The 10,837-nt window shown below is 41.4% G+C and overlaps 1 long non-coding RNA gene across 1 annotated transcript; it reads right to left on the minus strand.

The window, feature by feature from the left end:
* Nucleotides 1–250: 250 nt before the first annotated feature.
* LOC121080385 lies at nt 251–2,484 on the minus strand. The gene is made up of 2 exons (XR_005825354.1): nt 2,123–2,484; nt 251–1,171 (listed from the first exon to the last, which is right to left on the minus strand). It is a non-coding gene; the product is annotated as an uncharacterized LOC121080385 (long non-coding RNA).
* Between the last annotated feature and the right edge of the window lie 8,353 nt (nt 2,485–10,837).

Below are 10,837 nucleotides of genomic sequence, written 5' to 3' on the forward strand. Positions count from 1 at the left end.
CTTTCTCATGGTTCGAACTAGGGCAAAAATAAAATCCATGTTTGTTCAGGCAGGGTTTTACTGGTATGAGATCACACAGCGCACAGAGAAAACTAGGGGCTCCTGGAGTAACTTGAGTCTGAATGGTTACTTGTCCTTCCCACCTGATTAAGGTCCATTTAAAAGGTTCATGAGGGTTTCCATTTGCTTGGGTCATTATCAATAACAAAACTAACGGTATACCAGGAAAAAGGGTGTCTGTCAATTTTGCCAATTTGAGTATATTTTTACCAGTCCTGGGGAATTTCGGCCATTGCTGCTTTTGCATCCCATTGTTCTGGTTCTTTTCTCCGCAGTATGTTCCTCCTCTGCCTTGCCCGTCGACTCGGTTGCTTCGAGCCACGAGGTGTACCATCTTCTCGGCAGCAAGGGAATTCTTCAGGAGAACAGCTGCTTTGGGCTTTCTGCCTGTTTACATAGGCTTCCTATTTTGCAGCTTTAACTAATGGGGCAAAGCAAGACACGGTTAATACTTCCCTTTTGCACTTTATAGCCAAGATTTCAGCTACAAAGGGGACTGGTTTGGTGGAGTGGTAACAATAATATTGAGGGTTTATTCCTTTGGCAAAAATTTCCCACCACTCATGTGCTTCTCAAATAATTTCTTGTTTAGACTCTAATTGTTTTAATTTCTACTCAGTAAGAGTTCTTTGGATTTTCCAACACTGTGTGCAAACTCCTGTCGGAGGGTATCCGAATTCACAGTGTGTCCACCATTTATCCTGGCATACCTTACATTTAAAACAAGCAAATGGATAGCAATTGTAGTTCAAATTATTACACCTAATTCATATATCTAGAGTGCATATATTATTTGCATCAGCATATCTTCTATATTCAATATTGTGTGGTTGCATAAGTTTAGCAATTTCTTTCAACACACTTTGTACGCTTCCATATATAATAAATAATAAAAAAAAATAATTATAGCAAATATAAACAGCAATACACACTTTATACCAAAAGGTAATGCAGCAAAATAATCAAATAAAGTCTCTATCATAACTTTATCTTCTCAATGTTATCTTGGTGTCACCTGGTGTACTGATTACTTTCCAGTGGGGTCTCGTCACTGGGCCTTTAATGCGACTGGCATGAGTCCATCCACGCTCAGCAGTTCGGACAGCTGTTTCTGTTGTAAGCAGAACAAGATAAGGTCCCTCCCAATTGGGTTTTAGGGTTTCTTCCTTCCACACTTTAATCAATATCCAATCCCCAGGTTTAACATTGTGAATTTTTAAGTCCAACGGGGGTCGTTGCACAATCAGTCCGCGTTCCCAAAGCTTGTTACGATGTTCTGCTAATTGTAAAACATATTCATTAATCGTACGGTCTCGAATTAAAATATTTGTTTGTGGGCTTTCAATTCTATAGGGCATTCCATACACCATTTCAAATGCTGATATTCCCACATCCGCTCGGGGTCTAGTTCTGAGAATTAATAGTGCCATGGGTAGGCACTTAATCCATGATAATTTGGTCTCTATCATTAATTTAGTTAGAATAGTTTTGATTTCCCCATTCATCCTTTCAACTTTTCCCGAACTTTGTGGATGCCATGGCGTATGGTATTCCCACTTAATACCCAAGCTTTCTGTTAGATTTCTAACAATTTTTGACACAAAGTGTGTTCCTCTGTCCGAGTCGATTACTTCAGGTACTCCATATCGAGGTATAATGTGTTCAAGTAATACTTTAGTAACTTGGTTAGCAGTTGCCTTGGAGGTAGGAAAAGCCTCAACATAATGTGTTAAATGATCCACCATTACTAATAAATATTTGTAACGCCCTACCCTGGGTAGTTCAGTAAAATCCACTTGTATGTGTGAGAAAGGTCTGTATGCTGGGGAACGCCCTCCAAGAGGTTTTTGTCTCAGGTTATTTCGATTAACCTTTTGACAGGTCTCACAGGTCGCCGTGACTGCCTTTGCTATGTTATATACGCCTATACAGGCAAACTGTTGATTGAAATGATCAACTAACGCCTGGGTTCCCCAGTGTGTTTTACTATGTATTTTTGAAAATATTTCGAATGCTATGCCCTTCGGCAAAACTTCTCTCCCATCTGGCAATATGTACTTACCATCCTGTTCCTTAGCTCCCATTTGTTCTAGTTTTTCCTTTTCTGCAGACTCAAAACTCAAATTTTTACTAACAGGTATTTGTTGTATAGTTAAAATCGTACTATAATTGCCTGCAACTCGTTTTGCCTCTGTATCCGCTGCATTATTTCCCCTAACTTGGTAACTTGTACCTCGCTGGTGTCCCTTTATATGTACAACTGCTATTTTCTTTGGCATTTTTAATGCCCCCAGAACTCGCCGAATTAATTCCGGGTGTATCAGTTCTTTTCCCTGTGAGTTAATGAATCCTCTTTCCTCCCATATTTTCCCAAAAGTGTGTACTACTCCGAACGCATAGCGTGAGTCTGTATATATAGTTCCATCCTTTTCCTTTAGTGACACTAATGCTTTCCACAATGCATACAGCTCACAGGCTTGAGCTGACCAGCTGGCACTCAGCGGGCCTGATTCTATTGTCTTAAATTCTCCTTTTTCCAACTTAACGATGGCATATCCGGACAATCGTTTACCTTCCATTATTCGTGATGACCCGTCTATAAATAATATTTCTCCACATTGTAGTTCTTCTTCTTCTAAGTCTGGCCTAATACGTGTCTGTTGTTCAATTGTTTGAAAACAATTGTGCAATAGTTCATTACCTTCTCCTGGGTACAAAAATTCAGCGGGGTTAACTGCTCCAATAGTTTTCAAAGATAGTTTAGGGGATTCTATAAGTATTCCCTCATACTTTAATAATTGGCTATCTGTAAGCCATTTTTCTGCTTTTTGTTGTAACACTCCCCTGATGTTATGAGGCGCATATAAGACAACTTCTCCATTAAAGGTGATGCGATTCGTTTCCTCAAGTAATAAGGCAGCAGCAACAATGATTTGTAAACAACTCGGCCAACCCCTGCTCACAGGGTCCAACAGCTTTGATAAGTATGCCACCGGTTTCTTTTGTCCAACCCATTCCTGAGTTAATACTCCGAATGCCGTTCCTTCATGTATGTTAACAAATAAATGGAATGGCCGCTTTAAATCTGGGAGGCTTAAAACCGGTGCTTGACTTAGCTCCCTTTTGAGACTGGCAAACTGCTCTTGATCCTGAGGGGCCCACTTGGGTATTTTGTCTTTAGACAGTTGTTCATATAAGAATTTAACTTTAAAGCTATAGTTCTCTATCCATTGCCTACAATACCCAAATAGCCCTAATGCCTGCCGAATTTGCCTCTTAGTGACAGGCATAGGTAATTCCAGAATTCCTTTAATGCGCTCTGGATCTAATATCTTCTTGCCGTTAAACAAATAATGCCCCAAATATTTCACTTTTTCCTCCACAAATTGTAACTTTTCTTGTGATACCCGTAGGCCCTTTTGTGCAAGAAAGTTTAGGAGTCGAATGCTTTCTTTTCTTACATCCTCCTTATTATTCCCTGCTATGAGCAGATCATCTACATACTGTAACAGCACGTTTCCCGTTTGTACCTGGTATTCTTTTAAGAGCTCTTCCAGGGCCTGTCCAAACAGATTAGGGGACTCAGTGAACCCTTGGGGGAGCACGGTCCACCTTAATTGCTGTCTACGGCCTGTCTCTATGTCTTCCCATTCAAAGGCAAAATAGTCACGGCATTCTTCTGCCAGTGGACAGGCCCAAAAGGCATCCTTTAAATCAGCCACACTGTACCAGGAGTTATGGGGTCCTAGCTTGCTTAGCAGTGTGTATGGATTTGCTACTACAGGGAACCGGGTGATAGTTCTTTTGTTTATTTCTCTTAAATCATGTACGAGCCGATATTTCCCATTTGGTTTCTTTACAGGCAGAATGGGGGTGTTAAAGGGTGACATACAAGGCTCTAAGATTCCTTGTGCTAACAATCGATCAATTTCTGGTTTTAATCCTCTCCGTCCTTCTAGGGATATGGGATATTGCCTTACCCTCACAGGTATGTGGGGTTCGGAAATTTGGATTTTAATCGGTGGGATTTCCAGTCTACTAATTGTGTCCGGAGAGTACCAGACATCGGGGTTAATTTGTTTTTGATCATCCACGGTCAAAGGATAAGCAGACACTGTTAGCTCTTGATTTTTCACTTTAATTTCTAATTGCAATTCAACAATTAAATCTCGTCCTAACAGATTAAATTCTGCTTCAGGGACGAGCAAGAGTTCACCCATTCCAAATTTATTTTCAGTTTCAAATACCACATTTTTGATTTTGCTTACTTTAAAGGGTTCTCCTTTTGCCCCAATTACTTGTACTTTTTCAGGGGAAACTTTACATCCCTCAGGTATTTGCTTAATAGTTGATTTTTCAGCCCCAGTGTCTACTAAAAAGGTGAACTCTTGTTTATGGGGTCCTATTTTTAATTTTATCAAGGGCTCATGATGACTCCGGTCCCCTAAGATATAGAGCCCCTGACTCTCCTATTCCATTTTCAATATTTCCTCATCCTTGATCCTTTCTCTGCAATTCTTTTTTATATGTCCCTTCTTTCCACAGTAAAAACATCTGTTCCTTCTTTACTACTACGTTCCCTTGTTTCGTTCCAGCAGATCTGTGTTCACCAGTCCACCCTTTGCGATCCTCTCTGACCGCTGCTATCATCATTTTTACTTGTCGCTTGTTGCTCTCTTCTTCCCGCCTTACGTAGACTTTCTGAGCTTCCCTCAATAATTCATCCAACCCTCTATTCTGCCAATCTTCTAACTTTTCAATCTTCTTTCTGATATCTTCCCATGATTTTGCCACAAACTGAGTTTTGAGGAGCACTTGCCCTAAAGGGTCGTCTGGATTTACCCCAGAGTACAGCTGAAGGGCTTTCCTCAGTCGTTCCAGCCACTCAGTGGGGCTCTCATCTTTCTTTTGCATTTCATTAAATGCTTTATTGATATTCTGGCCACGGGGTACTGCTTCCCTAATCCCCTGGATTACTATAGTTCTCAGGTCCTGCATATGAGTTCTATACACTGGATCCTGATTATCCCAATTAGGTCTTTGGAGTGGCCATTTAATATCTGCTTGGGGCCCCTGGGCATGCTGAGCATCCCACAGTCTCATTCCTGCTCGTCTAATCATATCTCTTTCCTCGGTAGTAAATAATTGACCAAGGATAGATTGCATCTCATCCCAAGTATAAAGATTTGGTCCCAAAAATTGATTTAATCTTTCTGCCACTCCGAGTGGGTCCTCAATTAAGTTTCCCATCTCGGTTCTTTTAAAATCTCGTAAGTCAGCCGAGTTTAGGGGTATGGAAATATATCCGATCACAGGTTGAGGTCCCCCCATGGGTATTTCCCTTAGGGGGTACATCTGAGCTGCCCCTTTTTGACTTCTAGTTACGCGTCTAGGAGGAGGGGGAGACCCCTGTTCCAACTCTGGTGGGGGAGTGGGCGCTCTGGGGACCTCTGCGGGAGCAGGAGGAGGGATGTAAGGAGGGGGGGTTAGAAGGGTTTCGTCTAACTCTCCCTTCTTTTTTCTTTGTTTAATTTTTACTCCATTCAGTGGATAAAGTCTAGCTCCTGGTCTTTCTAGCCACACTTCCGCATATTGACTCTCTTCCGGGTTAAGGGGTTTTTTATTATTAACCCAGAGGTTTAATTGTTGTCTTACCCAATCTTCTTCTGACCCATAGACTGGCCAAAAGACATTTTTAGAAATCTTCTTCCCTCCCCATATCTTAGTACAATATTCTATCATCTTCTGCTTATCTTTCCCTAGGGTTCCAGGGAAATATCTCCAATTGTCTAAGATATATGCCAGAGGGGTATTCTTGGGTACAGTAGGTACCCTTCCCATGGGAGTCGAAGGCTTGCTGCCCTTCGCCCCCATCTTCTGGAATATCCACAAACATACACTCACTCGCTCCCCTTGTTCCTGGCCCAGTCCCTCGCGGGAGATGGGAAACGCAGTACTTAAGAGTCCGCACTCGCTTGGTTCAGTATATCGAACCTCTCATTCGTTATATTCCAGGAAACCCAATCCCGCCCGAACGGCAAACCTTGCAAACAAATTCGCAATATACTTACGCGTCCTGCGTCTTCGTCCGGACTCCCGAGCACAGAATTTTTATGGGATTTTACCGGTTTCTCCTTTGCTCATTATTCTAGAGTTTAGGTTCGTCGGTAAGGTTGGAGTAAGCTGTTGGTCGCGGGGCCGCAAAATGTCGCGGGGCGCCTCCCCGGAGGACCAAAGCCCACTGTTCCTTATCCGAGTCACGGCACCAGAAATTGTTATAAATTGAGACCACAATGGATCATAATCCAATTAAAATTTTATTAATTATAGCAAGTAGAATATGAGCAAAGACAGCGCTGGACGGCAGGGGAGTCTGCGCTCCACCAACTGCCGTACTGAGCAGTTCAAACAGTCCCTTTTTATACATCTTTACTTCCATGTTCATGAGGTAGTGGAGTCATGCTTTTGTTGTTAGGGGGGGGGTCGTTTTCTGCCTCCTGCTGGTCTTCCTCCTTTGTCTCATTGCCCTGTTTCTGTCGGTTCCTGGACACCTGGTGGCATCCTGGACACCTGGTGGTGATCGTATCTTTTCACAAGCGGCATCCTGGACACCTGGCGGTTATCTTATCTTTTGTTGTCTAATCTTTACATTTACATATGGGCTTAACATAAATTTAAATAAACAATACCCTAGTCCATAGTTTCTTACATTTGGTGTTCAACTTCAGTGAAAAGAATTTGTTACAGTTGTGGGAGCTGCTGGCCGCCAGGAAAATAACCTGAAACCTTTAAAGTAAATGTTGAGCTTATCTTTAATTCAACAGAAAAGTGCAAGAGAGGACCTCCCTGAAGTAAAAGAAATCTTTAACCAGGTATATCTGAAAGTAAATTCCAGGTAAGGGGAAAAATGCTTTCCCTGTTACAGTAGAAATGATAAACGGGAGGCCTGCCTAGTTCAGGTAAAACAATATCCCTTGGTCAGCAAGGCTGTGGGGAATATTGCATAAAAACTAAAATAAAATACACTCTGTAGTAGTTCTACTAATGTAAATCTGTGTTTTACCATGACTGTGACTTGTTATGGGATGTGCAGATGAAACTCTGCATTGACAACAAAGTACAAGGAATAAGGTTGGTCAAGTGCCTCCTACCACAATCAAGGGCAAGACTGGGTTGGCCTCTGTGTTTGCCACCAAGAAGGTTCTTGAGCTCTGCTGCTGGCTGCAACCCAGTAGGCGTTGAGCGGTGGGGACATATGCCATGCCAGACCTTGATGTGAGGAATGGCCCCCTCTGTTATAAGAGGGTCGTCCAGGAAGGAAGAACATAAGATGGCCCATTAAGGCACTGATTTGGAAACTGGAAACCGCCTGGCCGACCATGAAGCCATACAAGTAGCAGAGGAGGTAGGAAAGGAGGAATTATCCTTAATACCAGATGGTAAAATCCAAACTGTAAGTACAGATCAGGAGCCAAATTATTCTAAAGAAAACTTAAAGGTCATTCAGGACATGAATGATAAAATAAATAAGTGGACTTATTTGAGGGATGGTCGTATAGTGGTACCATCCAATTTAATATGGACCACAGCCGTAATAGAACATAATAAGATGCATTGGGGAGCTGATAATTTATATAAAAGTCTAAATCAGAAATTGATAGGGCAGAACTTGTATACTGTAATAAAACAGGTGACTCAGCGATGTGAAATGTGTTTGAAAATTAGCCAGGGCAACAGTGGCAAGTTGATTTTTCAAGACTCCCAAGAATTGGGGGGGTACCAATATTTATTAAATGAATGGACACCCCAACGTATCATACAGTATTATAGACCTGCAACTTGGAATCCTAATGAACTTATTAACGGTGCTCGAGAACCTATCTACAATCTGAATCATATCATTTGTCTACAGGCTGTCTTGGAAATTATTACTAATCAAACAGCTAAAGCTTTTGATGTGAAATGCAATTTATCAACACAGGATGGTTCTCGATTACCTGCTAGCCAAAGAAGGAGGTGTTTGTGGTAAAGTAAATGTTTCCAATTGTTGTTTGAAAATTGATGACAATGGTGAGGTAGTTAAACAAATCACATCAGAGATAGGGAAGTTAGCCCATGTTCCCGTCTGAACTTGGAAAGACGAATATTGACTTATTTTCCTGGCTTCTCCGGAGCCCCTGGGTAAAACGAATCCTATTTTATTTGTTATGTGGATTAGCCACCTTATTGTTTTTGCCATGTGCTGTTCCATGTTTTATAAGATTAATTCAACACGTTATAATGGTTTCACCCGATGGCGTTAAACAAATGCGAGTAGCATGACAATTTATTAACATTTTAATAGCCAACAAGAATTTGGAAACAATTGACTCTTAACATTTCAGATAACAATGTAGGCTGAGTAAGAAAAAAAAAAATAGAATAGCAGCAAAAACAACCGCCAGGAACGCATAGATGAGGATATGGTAACGCCTTTTATACTTTTCCACCTCCGCCATAAGTTCTTGACGTGAGACAACAGAAAAACGCACCCTCTGCCTAAACAGCAACAGGAAAAAAAAAGTTTTGATCTTCTTTCTAATGAACCATATAGGTTAAACGTTTTGAGAACACTCACCTTACAGAATGTTCAGAGGGCGAAATGTCCACTCTAGACCCTTCTTCCCTGGCAGGTGACGTGGTGGTCTGGTGGTAAGAAAACCTTACATTGAAAACAGGGACCTGTCCTTTGGCCATAGTGCCATAAATGTTACCATTAACAGACTTACCGGAGTGGTAAGCTCGGGAAATGGGTTTGGGACTTCATCTGGGTACGCAGTAGCCATTGTTTATCACGGGAACGGTCCGTGTATACCTTTGAACATGCGCATGCGCGATTTTAAAGCCCCACGAAATGTGTTGGAAAAATCTGGAAAGACCGCGCATGCGAAATCCCTATAGTCTAGCCATGATAGTGACGCATGTAAAAAAGGGAATGTGTTAAGAAAGTGTTATTTTTAGGTTTTGGTTTTGTATGTTATTATTATATGTATTACCCAACCCTTTGGAGTTATTTTGAAAACTGTGTGTTTGATGCAAAGTACAAACATGAACTAGAAATTGAATAGCAGAATAACTGTCCAGCAAAGTCTCATGTAACATGAAAACAGACTTCTTCACTCGTGAATCCAGTATTTCTCTTCAGGAAGTGATGAAGATGAACGCCTGGAAATTATATAATTTACCAGAGTCAAAATTAATTCAAACTCAGATCGGTCCAGGGAAGTGGAATTTCTCCGTGCATCTATATTCCCTGATACCTATAGAACAGGGCTCCCCTGTTTTTACCCCAGATCTAGCAAAGCTTCAGGCCCAATGCAAGGCATTTTATATATGTCCAGCAAGTAACCCTGGCAGAAGTTATTGTAATTATCCAGGTCATTTTTACTGGTGGCTATTGGGGTTGTGAAACTGTTGCTATCTATCACACCTCTGAGGAGGTGTTACGCCACTTTGAAGGAGACCTGAATAGACAAAAACGAGAGCCAATTACAGTGGTAACCCTAGCTACACTGCTGATAGCGGGCGGAGTTGGAGAAGGTACAGGCATAGCCTCCCTAGTAAAAGGTCAGGAATTACAAAGTTTGCAGATGGCTGTAGATGAGGATTTAGCAAAAATAGAACAATCTATCCAAAATTTAGCCACTTCAGTAAAGTCTTTATCAGAAGTAGTGCTGCAAAATAGAAGAGGATTAGATCTATTATTCTTAAAGGAAGGAGGGTTATGTGTAGCTCTCAATGAAGAATGTTGTTCTTTTGCTGACCATACGGGATTAGTCCAGGACACCATGTCTGAACTCCGGAAAAGGTTAGATCAACGTAAAAAGGATCGTGAGGCGGGCAGGCCATGGTATGAAAACTGGTTTAATGTTTCACCTTGGCTAACCACTTTGTTGTCTGCTTTAGCAGGACCGCTTATTATGTTGATTCTGGGAATTATATTTGGGCCTTGTGACGTGCGGAATTAGACTCTCTAACTCGAAAGTTATAAAGTAGGTATGTTTATTGCGCAAAGATGCACGGGGGATCGCTCCTCCACAAGCGTGCATACCCGAAGTGAGAACCATCCCACATTTATACAATGAAACAAATGAATATTCAATTAACGCCTATACATATTCGTTACCTAAACCCCGCTTCGTATGTTAATTAGCTTATCAGTCCGTTTCCTGGAATGTGGTGGTCTTGCAGGTTTGTAGGTGATTCATGTTCTTGTGACCATCCAATCTTCTTCAGCAAGGAAAGGTGATTCATGTTCTTGTGACCATCCAATCTTCTCCAGCAAGGAGACAGCACTCCCTCCCTCTAGATAGCATTTGAATGTCTCTCATCTTCTCTCATTCTCTTTTAAATAGCCCCTTTGTTAGAGAAAGAAGGGCAGGCGTCTCCTCAAAACTGTAGTTGTCTCCTCAGAGCTGTGTGCCTATGTGACCAGACACCGCACCCATGACTAGTCACCATACCCACATTCCTTGAGCAGACATATACAATCACAATCGATGTCCATTGTCCACATTTCACACTATTTCTCCATATCAATCCCCCCTTTTCTATCAAACTAAGTAAATTCTTTTACTTAAGCAGTCTTCCCGAATGATATAAAGCATCATACATAAGTGTTACCCTTTTAAACATTCTCCAAACCCACAAATATAACATAATGGTTAGTATTAAGGAAATTCCTAAACTGATCAATAAGATCACAATGGGGTGTACCATAGTGTTAAGAATTCCTGTT

Source organism: Falco naumanni, chromosome W (genome assembly GCF_017639655.2).
Source record: "Falco naumanni isolate bFalNau1 chromosome W, bFalNau1.pat, whole genome shotgun sequence".
NCBI lineage: Eukaryota > Metazoa > Chordata > Aves > Falconiformes > Falconidae > Falco > Falco naumanni.